This window comes from Agelaius phoeniceus, chromosome Z, assembly GCF_051311805.1.
Source record: "Agelaius phoeniceus isolate bAgePho1 chromosome Z, bAgePho1.hap1, whole genome shotgun sequence".
In the NCBI taxonomy this organism is placed as follows: domain Eukaryota; kingdom Metazoa; phylum Chordata; class Aves; order Passeriformes; family Icteridae; genus Agelaius; species Agelaius phoeniceus.
Window position 1 is genome coordinate 21,423,119 of NC_135303.1, and position 22,189 is coordinate 21,445,307.

General features: G+C 37.2%; 1 long non-coding RNA gene across 1 annotated transcript in view; it reads left to right on the forward strand.

Moving 5' to 3' along the window:
- The first annotated feature begins 2,810 nt into the window (after positions 1-2,810).
- The window catches only part of LOC129133123 (uncharacterized), an 84,640-nt gene continuing 65,261 nt past the window's right edge, over positions 2,811-22,189 (forward strand). Inside the window, exon 1 of the long non-coding RNA XR_008535920.2 lies at positions 2,811-3,012. This is a non-coding gene — a long non-coding RNA (uncharacterized LOC129133123). The remainder of the gene's footprint in view (positions 3,013-22,189) is intronic.

Below are 22,189 nucleotides of genomic sequence, written 5' to 3' on the forward strand. Positions count from 1 at the left end.
AATTTCTGTCATCTTCATGTTTACTATATTCCTTTGTAAACTAATTACTCTATTCTCTACTTCTTAATGTGTTTCCTGATGTTTTGGTTCCACTATAATACACTACTTTGGAGGTACAATTACTTGCCCACATTAGTTTACCAATCCCCTGCTGGGATTTTCCCTTGTTTTCAGTGATGGGGCTAACCACCTGTCTTGATTTCGTTTTTGTTCTAGGACATTCAGCTATTTGTTAGGTACTAGTACAAAAATAGGTTTTTCAGTAAACTCTTTAGCTTTTTGGTCAGCTAATTGATTCCCTGTATTAACTGGGGAGTCCCCAAACTGATGGGCTTTATAAGGGCATCACAATGACTTCCAGTTTTTTCACTGTCTTTGATTTCTTCTTTGTGTTTAGTAGAACTCTACACCAAAAATGAATTGCCTTTTATTTCATATGGCTCCATGGGCAGGTATTATTCCAAAAACATACTTTAAATCAGTTCATTTATTTACCTTTTTTCCTTCAGTGGTTTCTAGGTAAGGTCATTAATTCTGTTTTTGGTGCTGATGTGTTAAAAAGTAAAGCCTGGGTTTCTGTTACCTGAGTTGTGGTTCCCATTGAATACCTAGCCCAATTCTGTGTCCTGGATGGGATTGCTCTTGAGAGGTGGTTTTCCAGAACACACTTATTCAATGGTTACTAAGCAGTCATGACACAAAGTTCTCTGGGCTTCTTCTGAAGCCTGGAAAAAACATGGCTTGGATTTAAAGTAGTAGTTACTTTATACTCTACATTGTCTGTCTCAAACTGAGCAACCTGGTATTTCAGCATCCTGCTGGCAATATCCAGTATCCTTCTTTTTGTCCCAAATCATCTATTACCATGTGCAGTATGTATCAGATTTTGTGTTTCTCTGCAGCTACCACTGCTGTCACATATCCAGGTCATCCTTCACTTGCATTGTCCAATTGCTTACTTCCATGACCCCAAATGCTGGCCAATACTCCTAGTGCCAGGTGTATTCTTTTATGCACAAAAAACTCAGATGGTTCAGCTTAAGTGTGAGAGTCTCAGTGCAGGGGTTGTCATTAAGTTTATTTGATGACTTTTTGGGCCCTCTGACTCTTAGACCACACCAAATATTTTTGATGGAGAACTGTACAGGGGTTTTTCTAGTACCCCAAAACTGTTGTGATATGAGATGTTGATTTAAGTGTTCCTTCCTTTCTTCCCAAGAGGAAGAGTGTTTTTCCTTATTAAGAGGTTTTCTAAGAGACAACAGACATGGTGAGGAATGGCCTGGGCATGACTAAACACCTTTGGTGAGTACCACCCTGAGCTTATTTTAAATAACAGTTTTCCTGTACAACTCAAAAAGTTTTCAGGAGCCAGTTTTGGAGCACGGCATCCTGCAAACCTAGATATGTACCTACACAAAACAGAGATGAGTGAGTTTGATAACTGTCCAGGCTTTTGTGCATTTCCTACTGAATTTTCCATAAGCAAGAAATTAGTTTATTTTCTGCTGAAAAAAATAACATTCTTACCCACAAGTAGATAGTTTCTAACCTTTGCATTGGCATACAGCAGATCTTGTTGGAGGGGTTGTTTCCTTGTTATGATAAATGGAGACTGAAGTAATATCCAGCAATCATTGCTGAGCTTTTTGGAGCTGATGTTATAAACATAAGTGTTGCTGTGTGAATTTTACTGGAAAAGCATAGAGAGGAATCTTACAAGTCTTAAAAATCAAAGTTCTAATTAAAGTGTACCTAAAATATTCAGCACGAAAGATATGGAACGTGTTATTTCCTAGCATCAGTTTTTGTTAAGCCCAGATAAAGGTACAACAGCTTCTATGCTAAGTCAGGATGTTGGTTAGCAGCTGTAATAACCTGTAAGGAAGATAGCATTGTTATTTCTGCTATGGTTTTGATTCATAATGCAAAAGGTGTCATTTAGAGGGCAGATACTATAACATATGCACACCTTTTTGTCCAAAAGGCACCAGTAAAATTTTTCAATGTGTTCATCACTTTTCAACAGCTGTTATTAGGACAATATGGAGACCACAATTCTGAAAACTGTGCAGCCTTCCTGTATACCTCAGCTCTCTCCAGGATGCCCCTAAATGTCTCCCATACCTAATCCAGTTAACACCACATGAAATCCCTTAGGGGACCACACTTGGCAGCCATTCTTTGTATTCAGGGAATGGATCTGGTGGCAGACAAAGCGCACCACTCTGGAGTGGCCGGAGGAGAAGGAGAGGAAGGGTGTTTGCAGGACCTAGTTCCCCCCTAGCTTGGAGCAGATTCCTTTTGTTCATCTTTCCATGCCATGAGAGAAGATATAGTATCTTGTAAATTTGATTTTCTTTCTTTTCTTTACCAATCTTTACAGATCTTTCTCTAGATCTGTACATGCCCTGTGATAGCTTATTCTGCTTTTGACAATGTATATTTCTAAGTTAAAGCAAATTGTTTACTAGAAGAAAGAGACCAAAGATATTATTATAGTAAGGTTTCTCCCCAGAGAGGCTTCTTTTCTAAAAGAATAGACTGACAAACACCATGTTCATTTAGTTTCCAGTTTTGCTCTCTTTATTTCTTCACTCAGACTATTTAGCTACTTTATTTCATTTCCTTTTTTAATCCCACAAATTTATGGGAAATTTATGGGATCATGCTTCTCTATAGCAACATTAAAAAAAAATCACACTGAGCATGGGATGCAAGAGTGCTGAGTTAAGGTTCTATTTTAAAAAATAAAAAAAGAGAGACAATAACTTGGGGGAAAAAAAAACCCCAAAATCAAACAGGAAAAAAGAAGTGAAGCATATCTTGAGCTGGCTGAGTTCTGGGAAATAAGGAAAGAAAACTGCCAGAATTTCTATTGCTTCAGAGAGGAGCTTGAATGGCTGCATCCTGAAATTTCTCCAGAGGCTGCAATTATTCTTGTAAGGAGAAGTGCTGTGATCTTAAAAAACCTGATCACAAAATGGAGGAGAGAAGTGCAGCTTGAGAGAGGTCAGACGAAGTTGATCTCAGGACAAGGTTTTTTTTTCAGTTGTGCCTCAAACCTGTCTTAAACAATGTGTTTTACTTTATTGTGATAATTATTTTGTATATTTCTAAAACCTCACAGGCTTGATTGTTTTTAAAGAGTGGTGCTAAGAGAGGGATTGTGGCTTCAGGCTCGCAGAAAAAAGGAGCAGCAGGTGCCGTGTAGCTAGTTTTTCTTTCTCTCAGGAAAGGTTGGGCTACATGTGCTCAGCTTCTGTTTCAAACCTGACAGAAGGAAATCTGAAGATTTTTTCATCTTGTTAAACTGCAATCAGCCAATGGTTTCCCTTTCCAAAATAATACTAGATATTATTACTGAATGTTCAGGCTTTACGTTCCTGACAAACAGGAAATATATGCCAAAATAATAGGATGTCAATCAGAAAGATAGCATCAATTTTCTGCTTTCTAAATCATCCCCACCACCTGCTGAGCCTTTGATCATCCCAAACAATTAATTTAACAGGTACATGATTAAGAAATAAATACTTCCCAGTGAACCTGCAAGCTACAGTACATATTAGCAAGTTCTGATCTTGTTCTCAGTGAAAACAAATCACTTACATACAAAAGAGGAATAGAAGAAAAGTGCAAATAGAGTCTGCCGATCAGAGAGATCCAAATAACTGTGCATTAAAATATATCACTGTTTTTGAGCTATTGTGGTGCATCAGTTTGCTTTAGGGATATACATTTGTTCCTTCAGGAACAAGTAGTGGAATGGAATTTTGCAGCTATATTAATTAAAGTGTATCTCTGTTGTGTGGAACCTTTTGAAAATGTTGACTTTAAAATTCTGAATTGAAATGAAATTCTAGAGTTTGTCATTCCCGTAGGAAATCACAACTCCTCTCAGAAAACTGAAAGTGTACTCAGCATGGTCTGAACTCTGCAAGCTACAACGCTTGGTCAGAACCTCATATGACTTTCAAACATTTTCCAAAAGGGGTTGCAGAAGCAGACCTGAACTTTCGCTGAAATGAATCCACAAAGCAGCAGGATGAAGCTCTGACTATCCCTTTGGGTAGCTACTCAAAAGCTTCACTACTTGCCAGAACCCATCCAGACCTCGGGAGTATGAGTGAATAGAGACTTTCAGTCCTTTTGAGAGATCTCTGCTATTTTCTTTTTTTTGCTGTCTGATTTGAAAGCGCTGTAACTAGAGTGTACGAGGCATTTCTGAAAGCCAAAATCTGCACCAGCCCACGCTGCAAGAGTACTGAGAAGAGGTGCAACCAGTATTTCAAAACAAATGAGGTCTGAACAGTTCTTATTTTATGAGTCTTCGTCTTAAAAGAGCAGCTCACAAAGCATCCTATTATACAATACACTTAAGGTTGCAGCACTGATACACAGACTCTCTCTTATTCAAATCAATTAAACAGGAAATACCTACTCAAGTGTACTTGACGATCTGAAACTGTCTTATCTTTGCCCAGCATCTTAACAGGGATTCTGTTAATATCCTTAGCTCAGTCCTTAAGCCTAATGCTGGAGCTAATGACGCAACTTTCAGCTCTTACTGAAACTAATGGGTGTTTTAATGTTCAGCACTATGGAGAATTGTGTTCTGAAAAGGAAAGAATGTATAGTTCACTGGATGTCTGTTTCTGTAATGCCAGATCACAGGCAATATTTAATGCAGGCTCTTTACAATTCATACTTAATCCTAACAGCAACCTTTTTGCTGGTTTTTATACATGCTGGACCATGCTTGAAATATATGTAAGCTTTGCAGAAGATCAGAAGTTGGTGGTGTGAGGCCATTTACAACATGTGTTAGAAGACAGCAGACTAGGACTATAAACGTAGTGTTTCACATGCTGCTCCTTTAGTACCTGCTCACAAATGAATGTTATCATGCAGCTGGAATGCCGTAAATATAGAAAGGCAGAAGAATATCTTAGTGTGATGTCGACCTCCAAATAGATTCAGTGATGAATTTGGGATCAGAATAAACCAGCTCTCTAGAAGCATCATAATTTCCTTTTCCTTCCTGTGTCCTTTATGCTTTGTCCTTTCTCACACAGTTAGGTATTAAAAGTGCATTAACAGTTTTTTCTCAAAAATTATGATGAAAATTTTCCTGCTTTTGAAAAACATCTGTAGCTTTTTTTCCTTGCATCTCTTTCAAAGAGTTTGAAAAGAGTTTCAATTAGGATTTAAGCAATACACATCCAGGTTCCTAGGGACAGTTGCAAAAATTAGGGTCAAAAGCAAAGAAAATTATTGTTTTCTCTGAATCTACAGTCTTAGCAGATCTCATTGGTTCTGGGAGTCTTCTTTTGTTTTTACTCTGATGTCCCTTTCACTCACTATTTAAAGAAAAATTTATCGTGTGTCTAAACAGTCTAAACATCCATATTTAAACTTTCCTGTTTGCTGCTTGCAGTATTCTATTTAGTGGAATACACATATTTAGAGACATCAAAATCTGTTGTCATAGAAGTTTCTGAAAATTGTTGAAAGACTCAAACATTTTCTTAGTATGGTCTGCTGTCAGGAAAGGTAGATTCTTGTGCATAATCCAAAAGGCTTAACATTTACTACCATACATCTAATGCTGCAATATGCTTTCATCAAGACTAAAACTTTCTGCTAAAAGACTTTTAACATAAATTATAAGTGATTAATTAAGTGCATGGCAAATAAAATATCGCTGAAAATGTAAAGGTGACTTTTAAATAACACTCTTTTTCCTCGATGTAAACTTTATCTAGACAGTTTCCCCACTACTTATTTTTAGTGCCTTTATTGGATAACTATTCCCCAGTAGAGCAGCATATGGACATGCAGGAACTGAAACAGTTTTTCTTTAATATCTGGTAGACCTGTGCATGCCTGGAGCCCTCAAGAAAAGCCACAAAACTCTACAAACTGGCAACTGTGGGTTTGTCTGTTCTCTATTGATTCTATTTCTGGGAAAAAAAAAGAACCAGTGTGTGAATCATGTGACTACTGAACTGAGCAAGTACTCACCAGCAGATAAAGCTGCTGCTCTGAGACCTTTTGTAACCTACTTTTGGTTACTGCCTCAAAACCTTTTTTCTATTTGTTTCTGGACCATTTAAGTTTTTTTTTTACTCTGAGGCCAAAGTGGAAATCAGCCAACTAAGATTCCTAAAAACATTTTGGAAATTGTAAAGACATTCTCTAGAATTGCTAACAAAATTTGCCATTCGGTAATTTTATTTGAATCTAAAGAGAATTTTTTGTCTCTGGATGGTACAGAGCATTCACATCTTTCTAAGCAGAGCTGTGTTGAACAATAGACAATGGAGAGTGCTGTGCAGTTGCAGACACACTGACAAAGGGGCAGAATTTTGAGACTGATTTTCACAGGACCTTTGATTAATTTTAAGGTAATTTATGCACAATTTACAACCAATTACAGGTTGTAAATTCCACAGTACTGAAGTCAAATTTGAAAATATTTATCAGCAAGTGGTTATTTTCACTCAAAAATTAAATTCTGTTCATGCTGTCTGCTCTGTTGATATATCACAGAAGATTCAGAATCACAGAACAACAGAATGTTTGGGGTTGGAAGGGAATTCTGGAGACTGTGCAATCCAATCCCCCTGCTCAACCAGGTTCACCAGAGCAGGTTGCACAGGATCTGGTTTTGAATATCTACAGAAAAGGAGACTCCACAACCTCTCTGGTAGCCTGTTCCAGTGCTCAGTTGCACTCAAAGTGAAGTTTTTTATCATATTCAGATGGAATGCCAATTTTCAGTTAAACAAAGCTATTCCAATTAAAAAAAAAAATCAAAGAATTCTTTCTATCACGATTCTTTCTATCTTTCTATCAATTCTTTCCCTTCCTGCTTATTCAAAGACTTTTCTAAACCCATTAGACAATGGATTTCCACCTCCTGCCTTCATTTTTCTTAGTTTGTCCTTCTTACCCTTTTGGAAATTTCTAATTCGGTCTTTTGTCACATGAGTCTTCAGCTTTCTTTTCTTCTTATTTCTTCACTTTCTGTAGTTTTAACCTGAGATATGTTCTTTCCAATGAAAATGGTTTTGCTCTGATTTTTTTCAGAAACTTGAACCACTAGTTCCATGCTTAATGTCACTTTCTTCCTTTCATCTACTTGTGCCAAGTAACTTCCTGCCAGGATTCCTACAAGATCTGGCTTTAACCTCTGCAAGGCGTCTCATGAAGTCTTCCAACAATGCTATCAGGTTAAGCTCTGCTCTCCTTCAAACCACCAGCAGCTTTCAACATCATTTGATCTTCTTTAGGTTTCATGGCTGCTTCTTCTCACTCAGTCAAAAAATACCATTATTAGAGCTTTTTCTCCGTCTTACTCCCTGTCAGTAATAACACTGTGCCAGCACTCTTCTTCTTCCACAATGTCATCACTCAGTGAAATCTGTGCTATGAGAGGAAATCAGCTGTACCACAGAATCACAAGGTTGGAAGAGACCTTCAAGATCATCGCATCCAACCTGTTCCTTAACACCTTAATTAAGCCATGGTATCAAGTGCCACATCCAGTCTTTTTTTAAACACATCCAGGGATGGTGACTCCACCACCTCCCCAGGCAGACCATTCCAGAACTTTATCACTCTCTGCGTGAAAAGCTTTTTCCTAATATTCAACTAATATTTCCCTTGATGCAGCTTTGAGACTGTGACCTCTGGTTCTGTCAGTTGCTGCCTGGAGAAAGAGACCAACTCCCACCTGACTACAACTACCCTCCAGGAAGTTGTGGAGAGTGATAAGGTTGCCTCTGATTCTCCTTTTCGCCAGGCTAAACAAGTCGAACTCCCTCAGCTGATCCTAATAGGGCTTGTGTTCCAAGCCCCTCACCAGCCTCTTCTGGATGCACTCAAGTGTCTCAATGTCCTTTCTAAACTGGGGGGCCAGAACTGGACACAGTACTTAAGGTGTGGGCCTCACCAGTGCCAAGTTCAGTGGAAGAATGACCTCCCTGCTCCTGCTGGCCACACTATTCCAGATACAGGCCGGGATGTCTTTGGCCTTCTAGGCCACCAGGGCACAGTGCTGACCCCACCAAGGCACACTGCTGGCTCACATTCAGCCAGCTGTCAACCAGTACCCCCAGGTCCCTTTCTGCCTGGCCACTGTCCAGCCACACCGTCCCCAGCCTATAACGTTGCAGGGGGTTATTGTGGCCAAAGTGCAGGACTTGGCACTCGGACTTATTAAACTTCATCTTGTTAGACTCTGCCCATCTATCCAAGTGTTCCAGGTCTCTCTGCAGAGCCATCCTACCTTCCAACAGATCATTCAATTCTTATTTATGCAACACTGATAGTGGAAGTGATGCTTTATTTAAAATAGACAAAATATCCTTATAAATTGACTTTTTTTTACTATTATTACAGTTCCTCAAAATCCTATATCTTATACCTCTAATTTTGCTCTGAGAGTGGTTCTTGTTCTAAGCATATAAGGGCAAAGGGCAAAATCCACCTGTGCAAGCACAGAAAGAGGAAAAATAATATAAGAGGACAAAGACTATACTGCCAATTTGCATATGCTTCAAATACCCCTATTTCTCTGCTACTCAGTTAAAAGAAAAAATATTTTTACCTCTAAAACTTCTCTCTCACATGTACTGTCCTTAAGGCTGTCACTCAGCAGAAGGAAACACATATGTCTCAAGAGTACTTTTGTGCTTTTCACAATATTATCAAGGGAAAATATGTTGCACATTCTCCTGAATTTCCCAGATTTTCAACTGCAGTTTATTCTAGTTTCTTCAAAGTTCCCTGTTTTTCCAGCTACAACATAATCACTTTCATAAATGAAGGGACAGAGGGAAGAAAAACAAAAAGGAGAAACTGTTGATTGATATAATAACAGGATTAAAGATGGATGGAAGAAATGTGTGACTTGTGAGGGTACATATTGGTGTGTGATCCTATCCTCTAGAAATGTATAAAAATAGAAGAGACACCTGCAATTCCCCTGCCTTGCAATTTCTCTAGCAATGACAAAAGGAAAAGAGCATTTCTTTATATGTAAATAAATTTTTATGTTCTCCTAGGTAGTTGATCATGTCTGTTATCAGAGAAGCTAGAATGAGTTCAAAATCAAATGAAAAAGCTGAGAATCTTTATTCTGCTACCCCAATCATTTCCAAAAACGTATGTTTTTGAAAAAAATACACATTCTACCACAAAACCTCAGTTTGCACATGCAAATATGCAGTAGAATATTTAATTGCCACAGAACCCACTTGATGTTTCTCTAACTCTATTTGACATTACAGTTGCTGCTGGGAAGTCATGTATTTAAAGTTTACCACAAACAAATATTTTTTTGCTAGTTTATCTAGAGGAAAGTGATGAGAACTACTGAGAGAAACATCCATATATGCAGTAGCCAAGCAGTGCAGTCCAAGGTAGTATACTGGAAACTAATGTTGAAACTGTAAGCAAAAGAATACTTATGACAGACTCTGAGTGTTAACACTGATAAGAGAGGGAATATGGGAAGAGCTGAGTCTCAGTCAAGGCAGGCGTGTGCCCCCTGGAAAGAAGAAAACAAAGATATTGCTTCCACAACGAAGGGTGCCAAGAGGTCTCTTCCTTTTTTTCCTGCAGAAAACTAGACAACTCTCATTATCATTCAGGCTTGTCAGGAAATGACTTTGCTGGTCAGGAGGATGTTTGCTGTTCTTTTCTTTTTTTTCCATAATAAGAGTCATTCTGGAATAAGAATAAACTCTGCATTTTACAGGATGATGGTGTTTAAAACAGTGCAACTCTGCAGTTCATAAATTTAAAACACTTTAAATTAACTTCTAAATATGAAATGAATATATTAAAATGGAAAAAGAGAGAAAAAAGATACCTGTATTTCCAGTAGATGAACAGAATTAAGAATAAGGATAAGATTTATTTCTGTGACATATATAAATAAGAAAATAGAAGGTTAGTTTAAAAAAAAATCTCTGATTTTTTTTGAAATCTGTGAAATCCGTCTGAAATACAGCCTCATCTTCAAAGGGTATTTTGTACATACAGTGCACTACACAATGCATTTACCTTGAAGATACTGTGCTCAGTTTAGCCATTCTTGATTTAGTTTTTTACAGGACTTGCAGGAGCCAGTTCAATCCTGTGAGCAGGACTCAATCATCTGATTTGTATAATTGCCTAAACTATGTGTATGAATGAGTCATCTACATGTACATTTTCAGTAGGACTGAAGTTCAACATCCTTAACTTTTATACACCATGATAATGCAAAAAGATGTCAGTATATTGGTAAATCCATTATATCCTATTCGGCTGTACTTTTTAGATCTCAGGAATTTGCCTAGGAAGTTATGCTAGCTGGGGAAGAATCACATCACCTATTCATGCTAGCCAATGAGCTGATCCATGTGCTTCCCTTGTAAACTGGTTATATCTGTCATATAAATCAGGGAGAGAGCCCAGCATGCCAGCATGGCATTATGGAAATCATTGCTTAGACTATAATCACATTCTAGGATGAAGAGAAAAGCTTTAAACAGTATAGAGATGGAAGCTGTTTTCAATCTGCTTTAGGAAAAAAAATGAAACTGGATCCTACTTTGGCTCCTGTGTTACAGAAGAGCTATGTAGCAAGCCTCAGGCTTCTCTCCTGCTTTGGCTATTTGGCTGATGTTATTTGTAAACTCAGGCACAATCAGTAAGATGATGACTGCTGAGTCTTATTTTAGATGGACAGTTTTCATGTTCAACATGTTTTTAAATGAAAACAATTTTTAATCCGTCCTTTAAAAATAGTACTGCAGAGAGCAAATATATTTTCATTATACACAACTGGCATCTGTTGTGTATAATGAAAATATATTTGTCAAGCATGCAAACTAACAAATGCTTCCAAATATTTGAATGTCCACAGATGACTACAAAAAATCCTAGACCTTTGTGGTTCTGTATTAGAGAATTTGGTAGCAGGGGGTTTGCATCACCATATTGTAATTGGGTTAAATAATTTCCACCAATACGATGCTGTCAAATTTCCAGCAGTACAATATCTTATCAAAGCTTTTCAAGAGGAAAGAAAGTAGGTTATTTTGGTGCATCAAAAGAGGATTTGAACTGCATTGAAGCTTTGAATTGCTTCACTCTCCTATCTAAGAACCTGGAATAACCTGGTGCTGAACCTTGGGCTCTGGCCACCGTTCTGTAAAGCATTAGATAACAGCACACCAGCCACTCAACAGCTGCTATATTTTAAACAACCTCTGACTACAAGTCATTTCCAGCTTTTCCCTCAATATTTGTGAGAGTTTTCTTGTGATATACAAAAAAAAATCTCAAACCCATAACAAGGTGAATATGACACCAATACCATGCTCTAGCAGTCACAGGAGTTAAAAAAAATGCTTTTGAGATGTGACACATTTCAAAAAGTGTAAAGTCAGGATAAGAAGCAGAAAGACCATGTGATCCTCTTTTTATTTTCTTTCACTCCCTCACCTTCAAATCTCTGCCTTTCTATTGTTAGACTTTTATGTCTGCAAAGACTCAAAGTAACAGTAACAAGAGAGGACAGTAGAAATATTTATGTCAGAGATGTAATATTTGGAGGAATTCAGTGCCTAATAAGAGCACCATTTTTTGGTGAGCTTGTAGAAGTTGATAAATAACAAAGGCAATAGCACAACAGGGGTAATCTTTTAGCAAAGTCCATACATGAAGATATTCAAACAGCAGCAGAGAGGCAAAGCAACAACTGGCATAAGCCATCATGCTATGTCTTGATCTTTGCCAGAGACAGGTGGTCAAAATAACTCCCACACTCTTCTCTCTGTATGATGTTTTGGAGCTGGACATACAAGTATCTGGGCCTGGAATGCAGCTTTAATACGTAGTTCTGCAGATCTTTCCATCTTATTTTTGGAAATGTCTATTCCCATGCTGCTGGAGCCTCTCTGGCTTGCAGTAAGATGCTGAGATGTTAGGGATGGGATACTCTCCACCTCCTGTGGGAGGGTGCCTTCTAGCAGCTGGCCAAAGAGCAATGTGGATATCTTGCATTTTGCTCACTTTATCAGCCTCAAAGGAGTGCAGAGACTGCAGCTGCTGCCAGAGAGCTGTGTTGTGTTGGAAGACAGATGTGGTCTGGGTGGATAGGGTGAGTGGGAGCTCTAAGATTCCTCCTCCATACAACTCTATTTGTATCTGTCACTGTTCTGCCTTCCTGTGGGTCACAGTAACCTTCCACAGTTAGTATGCAAACGTCTGTGTATGTCATGAGAAAAACCACCATCCTCAACTGACAAGTTGTGTGAGGCACATGTCTAACCTCTGCTTACCAGTTCTGTGTACATGGACTTTGCACTTCCACTCCGTTACTGTCAAGTTTTAAAGCTGAAATACCCACATTGGACAGAAACACTAGGGTGATGGGAGAAATGCAGGCATGTGTTTTCAATAACTCAGCCCAAAAAGTTGCTATAAATGCATGTGTCAAAGGCAAGGAGATTCACTTTCCCAGTGAACAGGGATCAACTCTTCTCCAAAGGCCATAAAAAGACTGGCTGTTCTGGACATACTGCCCAGGTCTGGTTTTGTGCAGGCTTGAATGGTGTACTACTCAACAGGAATCACTGCCATTAAAAAAATCCTCATTTTGTTAATCACAACAGATTTTACTGACTTTAGTAAGGTTGTGTAACCCACCAAAATCAGAAAAAAAAACTCTAGAACTGTGTGCAGTGTCTCATACATGAGCAACACATGGCAGCCTGGTGCCTAAGGGATTTTATCAGACTGTTTTCTATCTTAATGTAGAACTGCTGGGGTGAAAAATCCTGGATATACTGCAGCAAATAGATATTTTAATACTTAAAGTACTGGGAATAGGCTTTTTTCAAAAATTGTTTAATAAAGGTCAAGGAAAGGGTGAGCACAGTAAATATTACAGTTGAGGGGTCAGGAAAACAGTCTGCTTTCTCCATTTGGCTTCCCTAGATTTGTCTTCACTGGTGTTTGACAAAGAAACAAGCATAATAATGTAAGAGAATGGTATATTCAAACCCAAAAAGTTTAATTAATAGGTTTTAAGAGTCAGGTTTTGGATAAAAGCCTCAGCTGCTTTAGTACAATCTAGTAAAGGGGAATTTGTTTTTTTTCTCAATGTTCCAACCAAATAAAAATTTTACTGAAATGTATGTCTACTTATGGTTGTGCTAAAGCATTTAATTTTTTAATGTGAAAATTTGGTGCTTGAAACAGATTGGGCTGATATTTTTCTAAGTATTCAGAGATACATAGATGGATAAATTATATAGAAAATTATTTTTAGACAGACACAGAAATCCTTTTAGAGATGTCAAGAACTCATTACTGGCTTTCCATTTTCATAGATGAAGAAAGAGGCACAACAGTTGCATGTAGTTAAAATGGACAGTAAAATGACAAATATAATTTGAGTATGCTAGATAACAATGTCTAGATCACTTTCCAGACCACATAAAATATTAGCAGAAATAGCCACTATCTATTTTTATGTGCTGTGGTTATGACTGATTATCAGTCATTACACTTTATTTATTGTAAAAAAAATATTATGACCTAATATTTCTATTAGAATATAGAAATTAGATTCTGGTTTCAGAAACACAGCATCTGTTCAGGCCTTATGGGATTGACGTTTAAAAAGTCTATCAATCATTTTTGGTTCTTGTGAAAGGATCACCTCAATGCCTCAGTTAAGGTATCTGTGTGGGTGAGCCCACGAAAGTAAACATGATTACCCTTGGTCAGCACAAATATCAGGATCAGATTCTTGGAGGAAGACATTACTTGGTAGCTGGGTTACATATGGAGGACATCAAATTGATTGAGACAGCTAGACTCAACCCCGGTCCTCTCAAAGATGTACAGCTGGGTTAGTGTTGTGTTTTGCCACAAGTGGTTGGTCACACTAGTCAATGAACTTCCATAACAAACTGGATCCTTTCTATAAGTGTGTGTAATACTTTCTGTAGGTATAACAACTGTCAAGTCATGTGCACATCAGGAAGTAATTTTTTTCTGAGATTTCCAAATGACAATCAGTGGTCAACCATATTTGGAAGGCATGAATATTCAAATATGGAAAACAAAACTCAACAGGAGTCAAAACCATTAACTGTTTAGACAAAATAAAATCTTATTCACTTTGTGAAACAATTATCTCATTAGTACTGGTTCCACAAAGTAAAATATGCACATGGGGGAAAAAAAAGTTAGAATCTAACAGTATCTACAGATTAGGTAGTATCTAAATATTTGTGAATTCCTATGGACAAATTAAATGCTCATAGTATGCAATGCAACATATTCATTTAGCTCCAGTTGTGACTTGTCACAAGGAAAGTGGGGAAAATGATTCTCTGCTCTCTCCTCTTCCACCTCTCTCAAAGAGCCACCACATAGATCTCCACTGAAACCAAAACCTCCTTTGGTCCCGTTGAATTTGGTGCTTGTGCTCCTTGAAGCAGAGAAAATACTTAGCAAAAAAAGACAAGACCTTCAAACTTAATGTACTTTAATATAGACCTCGAGGCATAAAATGTTAATTTATGGCTAATTCCACTAGGCATTTCCCAATAGCACGACACTGTTCCAGGAGCCAAGACTGGCTTCACTCTATTGGGAATGTCCACAGGAGACATCTACAAAGATTAATTCTCAAGATGGTTGGAGCCTGCTGGAGATAGGATACTTGTTTCATATCGTTTCTGGTTAAGCACAGAGATGATAGCTTTTCCTCACTGCTGACAACAACAGGAATGAGGACTGTAGCAAAGTAGCCAGGGACACATAGTCTGCTAACTTTTTTAGGGCCAGTTGAGATGGATGGGATACAAGAGTGGTAGGGGCAAGAGCTCTTCAGTGGATAGAATCTTGCGCTATTCAGTCTCATGGAATATATATATAAAAAATAAAAATATGGACCCATTTCTGTTGTTTCAGCTTTAATAACCTTTTCTTGCTTTAGGTTGAATTCTGTTTTCTTTTAAACTGGGAAAATCTGAAGTGACTGCGTCAAACTAAAATAAGGAACAGACATGTAAAATGCAGGTGACTTTAGAAGCAGGCCCAGTCTGTTAAGAAGTACCAAGATTATAAAGAGTTGTTCAAGAAATTGAAGCAAAGTAGCAATCACTGCTCCTGAACCGTTCATGAGGAAGTAAACCAAGTATTTCACAATGTTTTGCACAATGGAGGTGTTAAAATACAGCTTTCAGAGAAAGAGTTTTAAAAAATCCTTTTAAAATGCTTACAAAGCCAATGCTTCTAAAACAGTCTCCTTCACCCTGCCCTAAAGCTTTTGGTGGATTCTACTCTCAGATGGAACGCTGCTCTACCTTCTACTCAAGCAGCTAATCTGGGAGTGTTACCTTAAAACAACTACAAGGTGACCAAGTTGATTTGCAGGTCTTTGTGTCACCATTTATGCTACAGTAATATTTGGGAAACCTTTGCCATCCAAATAAAGCAAATGTTCTCCAAAGTAATTCCTTTTTAAGATGAATACCAAGATCACAGATACATATTATCAGCTGTCTGGCAAAGAAGTATTGCCTGATTTACTTGAGAGAGGTGTCCTTGTTTGTCTTCCGGGACCAAGTACCTGGAAGACATTAAAGCCAGAGCTTTACAGAGGATATGTGAAATGGTGGAAAAGCTAGGTCAAATAACAGGTCAAATGTTAGGTCAGATTACTGTGTTGCTTAAAATGAGTTAACAGTCCATGCTTTGCACCAAAGACTCAGCCTAAATGAATTATTTAGCCACCTATGTGGCTTTTATTTGAAAGCAGTTCAGATAAAAGTAATCCTTACTATGTTCTGCTACTGAACAGTAGCAGTGTTTGGGAAGTATCATTTTGGAGGCTCCACAGCAGAACAGGAATTTGATCTGCAGTGTTGGTGCTGTAAAAAGAAGTTCAAGAATATAGTGCATCCAGGGTCACCCTCAAAAGATAGAAAAGCACTAGATTACTTTAGTAATTGAAAATATTATTTGTTGAAAGATATAAGAGAACTAAAGATAGGTACCATGTTTGATTGTCTCCTACTTCTTCTAATAGAACCCTAATATATAAATGATCTTTATAAACAGGGACTTAAGTGCAACCTCCATAACTAAAATGAAAAGGAAGTAATTTTTCAAGATTATAAAGAAATATACTATAGAATTTATATAGCAATAGATCTTTGGATATAAGAGGGAAGGGGAGACAGGATTAGCCAAGAAAATATTTTGATTAATGAAAGAGTAACTGGGAAAATGAATTTTCTTCCCCTCCTACTCTCAATATTGAATTTACAGCCTATGTAATTTTTCCATGCATTTCCTTTCTTCCGAATAGAGTTGTTACATTATTCACTTTAGAGATGATGTGAAGAGCTAAAAAGCTTGGGACACTGAAATATCTCACATCCAACCTTTTAAATTTAGTTAAATTTTTTTTTATATGTAATGTATATTTAAATCAAATTTAATGAATAATCTTATAAAATACGTAGAACTTTCTGTGTAGTGTTGTAAATTCAAAAATTAAAACCAGACAACACTGAGAGTATCACTTAATTTTTAAAATATTCTTTCTTCTTGACTGTTAACCAATGGATCAGTGTATAAATAACTCTTTTCCTCAGTGGTAATCTAGAGGAACTCACAATGCTCCACAGATTGCTATTCCTACAACTTATTCAATCCTGCTTTAGGACAAAGCTTAGTGAACAAACAAATCCCAAGGAATATTACTAGGAAGCACCTTTTACATTTGTTTACCTGGATAAAATGATGGCAAAATGAAACAAAAATTCTACAGAATTAGAATAGTTATACTTTAAACTTAATTTCTATGACTTTGAATAAAATTTTCTTGTGTGAAATGCATTGTAGAAACACATTCTTAGCAACCCAGTAATAAAAGAGTTGTGATATTATAATTTTATAGGGTCTAATCTACTAATCATTCATTGTTTAACAATACCTATATAATACCTAGATTTGTGTTAATACTTTGCCTGCCAGTGTATAAGCACTGAAGTCCTTGAACTTAAACTAATCAAGACGGTAGAGTAAGTATAGGATGTAAATAATTTATAATAAATATCACACCTTTTTCAGTGATGCTACTTTTAGTTGCATTTCTTGAAGGTAGGTGAGGAACAGCTTTTTGATCGACTCCTGTAGAGCCCCAGAGTAACAACCTGCATCCTCCCTAAAACCTCAGACACTGTAGGCAAAATCATCCAAATAATCCCAGAACAGGACAAGACTGGCATGCGTTCTGGGAGAGAAACCTCAGTCACTCTGCTGGGTGATCCGGACCTTTTTTGCTGTTTCTCCCTGGACCACTGAGTCACCTACCAATGGCCAGTGAAACTGCTCCACCATAGCACAAGGAGCACATTTTCCCTCCTACCATAAATTTACTATAATTTGACAGTTCAGCAACCCTCATGAGAGGTATGGGTTGGAAACCTTGGAGGCCAAGAAATTAATTGAATTAAGGTCTCCCATATGTTTAGTGAGGGCTTGAATCACACAGAGCTATTATGTGATGGAGAACCTGCCACCTTCTCTGTTATTTGTATTTCACAAGAAATTAGCCACTCTTTTCTGGTTTTTTGCTTGTTTTTGGTTGTTGCTGCGTTGGGTTTTTTTGTTTGTTTGTTTGTTTTATTTTTTTAAGAAAAGACAACATTATATCTCTTCTGGAAAAGTTTTTGAATGGTAACAAAAGGAACAATTAACAGTTAGCTCTGATAAAGGCTCCTAAGTCCCAAGACAGAATGCTTTGAAGATATCCCTATGTTCTTTCCCTTCTTGCCTACCCTAATTTCTCCTCTCACTTTTCAGCCTTTTCTACCTGTCTGATGTACCAAACAAGGAGCTACCACCTTACTCAGACAGAAGGATTTTGGTGCAGGTGCTTAAGAATTAGGCAAAAGAATTAAACCAAAGGGGCTGTTTACCTCTGCAGGGTATACAGTTTCTTTGGATAGTGATTATGATTCCCTAGAAGCACTGGGGAGACAAAGCATGTTCATTCATCCTATACCATACATACACATTTTTGACATTGATAGCTGAGCTGAGAGTGCCTGAGAAACTTCAAACTATGCAACATGGGTAAATTCAAGAGGTTTTACTTGTCTAGACTGTTTATAAATAACCATAGCTAAACAAGAATTGCAATTTTTTAGTATTTTTAATGGCTCTAATTGTTATTGCCTTCACTGAACGCTGAAATATTTTTTAATTTCTTACCTTACTATGGGTTTGAAAGGAAGACTTTATTTTCCAAGTTGTAGTGTTGGGAAAATTTTCATGGCTGACCTAGAACAAAAAAGTTGCATTGCAATGAAAGTAACTGCACACTTGAACCAAAACGTCCCAGCACTTTTTTCTGAATATGTGGTATTACATGTCTATTATAGATTTCCAAATGAAAGCTTAACCCACTTAGAAACAGAAGAAAATCAATCAGACACTTTATCAGATTTCAGAAAGACCTATCAGACTCTAAGTCTTAAGTCCACTTTTCTGTCTAAATGCACTCTTAAAGGAATTGATACATTTAGAGAAAATCTTCCAAATTATCTGAACCTGGGCATGATTTTTCAGTATGTATTTTGAAGAGAGATGATGACTTAACTTTTAATTTTAATACTAATGTCTTTGGAACAGCTATCTTTTTTCTACAAAAAGCCTTTCTACAAATCTGCTGGGCTGTTTGGACAACTTATGTATCACTTTCTTCACTTACCCTTTGCAAGGTTTTTTGCTTTTCAGTTAATCTATCTTATATTCTATGAATCCTAAAAAAATGGGTTTATTTTTTTACTTGACCTGCCATGTGGTGCTTTTGTAGAATTAATATTAATAACTGCTGATAATGGTTAATTTGGCTTTTGAACAATAGTGTATTTTCTATAAATCTGCTAATGTGAGTTTACACATTTTCCCATCTCTATATGCTTGGGAACAGGAAAGACAGATTTTTCCAGTCTTAACAGTATTTTGTGTGAAAAGATCTATGCCCATGTGTCTCAGTTAAGAGACAAATTTAGGAGAAAATGCTTTGGAATGAGTGTTTCCTCTGAGAAAAAGGGCTTCATAAATCCTTTATCTGCCAATGAGAACAATTACTACCACAAAGTAAAAGTAAAATACTTTTTTTTTTTTTTTTAATTGACAAACAAAGTGCTTGCACGGCATGGGGAAAAAATGAATAAACACTAGATATTGAACTTTCAGAACCTTACCCCACACACCCCCCACAGCAGAACACAAAGTCCCCAAAATGGCAGGGGGAGAAATAAATGGGCTGTCTTCATGGCAAAGGGGGGACAAAATGGCAGCTGGCTTTTGTCTCAGGGAAGGGAAAAAAAGGGTTCACGCAGCAGCTTGGGCAAAACAGATAGGAACCTGTTGAACTTCTGGCGTTGGTCTCCTCCTCACAGCAGTGGAAGCAGATGGATTTTTGTGTCCTTTCTCTTGCTGCTTCAGCTTTTCCCGAGATCTCAGGCTGGTCAGAGTGTCTCCCAGGACTCTTGCAGATCTCAGTGATTGTCTGATCTCAGACCAAAACCAAGCCAGACTGTTGAAGGTAAAAAACCACAGAAGGTGCCAAAAGACTGCTGCTGTAGCCTCTCCCTGTAGCAGAGGCCAGGAAAAAGGAAAAAAAAGAGAAACTACTTGCTTAAGCTAACAAAAACCCAAGCTAGGTAAGCAACAAAGTAATGTCCAGTCTGCCCTGCACCCAGCATGTCCAGAGTAAGTGTATGAACAAAGCCCATGCAGGAGCCCCCTGGGCTCCTGCCCCTTCACTGGACCCACCTTCAAATTACAGCAATGATTTCTGGGCATAGAGCAGATGATTAAGAAATAGAATATATCATCATGAAATCACCCCAAGTCATCATGCTTGAAAAATCTGGCATTGAGAGCTCATCTCATCTTCCTAAATATTTTATTTGTTTATATCTGATGGATTTTTGGTACCTTATAAGATCTTGATTATTAATCTGAAAATGTAGCATATCTCTGAAGATTTTGTGTGAGTTGTATCAGTTCTGTCCAATATTTCTGTTTTCTGGCTGTTCTTTACAAAGAAATTTTAAATCAAGACTGATAGATAAAAATCACCAGACTACTAATTTTCTAAGTATGTTTGCATCTTCATGATTTATTCAAAAGGAAGATTGACATCAAAAAGTTGTAAGGAGTAGATGTCTAAGTTTCAAAACATTTCTCTGAATTAGAGGTAAGAAATATTTGACTCACTGTGAAATAGGATATATAAATTGGGTAATATTTCTTGCATTAATAACAATCATTAAAAGCTTTGAAGATGGACATATTCAAGGGAGAATTTATGACATGACAAACCAGAATGAAACACCAAATGAATCTCGAAAGCATAAGATACAGCGCAAGTATAAAACACAAGATTTTCATAAATAGGAAGAGATCTCTTTTGCAATAATATACTATTTCTTTTATCCACCAGATAAACTAAAAGCACTTCTGGTTATTTTTCTGGATAAATTTTTTCTGTTTTTTTGTTCCTCTACAGTCTAGGAAATGTTAATCACAGCAGCTGTAGATAACAACAGGTGAGGATACCAGATACCTTTGTAATAAATTTGGTAGTATCTTGAAATCAGTAATTCTAGCCTTAAGCATATGCAAAAATACGCAACAGAGCCAAGAAAATGGCACTTAAAATATTTTGCTGTTGATATAATAGATTTCAAACTTCTGTCCATACTTCTTAAACATGAAGGCATGAACACAAGATGTTTTCCCCTTCATGGTTTGCTTGGCTCTACAGCAAGATATATCCTGAAAGAGAAAACTTGCAAATAAGGAAGGAAAAGGAAGAAAATTTGAAAGCCATCACTATAAAATCCTAAAATTACAGTAATTGAATACTGTGATATGGTTTCATGCTAATTATGATGAAAATGAGTAAAGAAGCTCCAAGTCTTCACAAAAAAATTCTCAAGTTACAGCCAGAACCAGTTTTTGGATGGCCACTATATTTTGAAATCAACTTAGGCTGTGAGATATGGATTTTAAAAAAAATGTTAAGCACAACATTTGACTATTTTTCTTTGCACAGCTGACACAGTTTCTCCATGAAGTACATGGAACTAAGCTGGAACCCCTTGCTTCAGCAACAGGTGCACATTGTACCCAATTTGATACTGTTCTGCTCCCATCCTTTTGAAAATTACCAGTAGTCCACAGGGCAAATATGATGTCCTTTTCATGTCAGCCTTTCCCTGTTTTCTCCTTGCCTCAACAATTATTGTAGATTTTGTTATACTACAAAGTATGACTTTAATGCAATCTTTAATGGGAGCCCTTTACAGTTGCTGAGCTTAGCAGAGGCATGAGAAATTACACTCTCAGCAGCTTCCTGCATTTTCTTTTACACAAGATAAATGTAAAACAATGTGATCCAATAACAAGTGAAGAACTGATCTCAGTGGCTGCAGTACAGTCATGGCTTTCATTTCCATAATGTGTGCAAGAAACCTTTAAAAACTTTGGAAGCAGAGCTGGTTCTTCCAGAGATGAAAGAACTCCTAATAAATCTGTGGACACTGCATTTACCACAACAGCAGCTTTCCTCACATGCATGTTATAGACCAACACATTAAGCTTTTTATTGAACATCAATAAACCACTAGTGGAACAAGGTCACCAGACAATAAGAGAGAACTCTGAAATACAACCTTGGAAAAGACACAGAAGTGATATATTTTTGTTTAGGGGACACCATTCTTCCACTTTCCAAATATAATTTTTATAAAGAATTCAAGGAGTGCAAAAATGTCATCTCTGATGACATGGTCATATGTTTGCTACCTTCCAAAACTAACAGTACCTGCAAAGAATCCTAATTTCCTCCTAGGCCTGCTTTGCTTTCCTGATTGTAATAAAAATATACAATTCAAATAGAAGGTGGTTTTCTTTTCTTTTTCCTTTTTTTTTCACCATTCATTTACTATTTTTTATAAATTTTTTGTGGATTAACACTAAGTCTAGCATGCAAAAGTATCTTTTCACAGGATGTAATCTATTTAAACACAAAATAGTTTTCACCTATGGCAAGCGTTGAAAAGATAGTGCAGCCTCC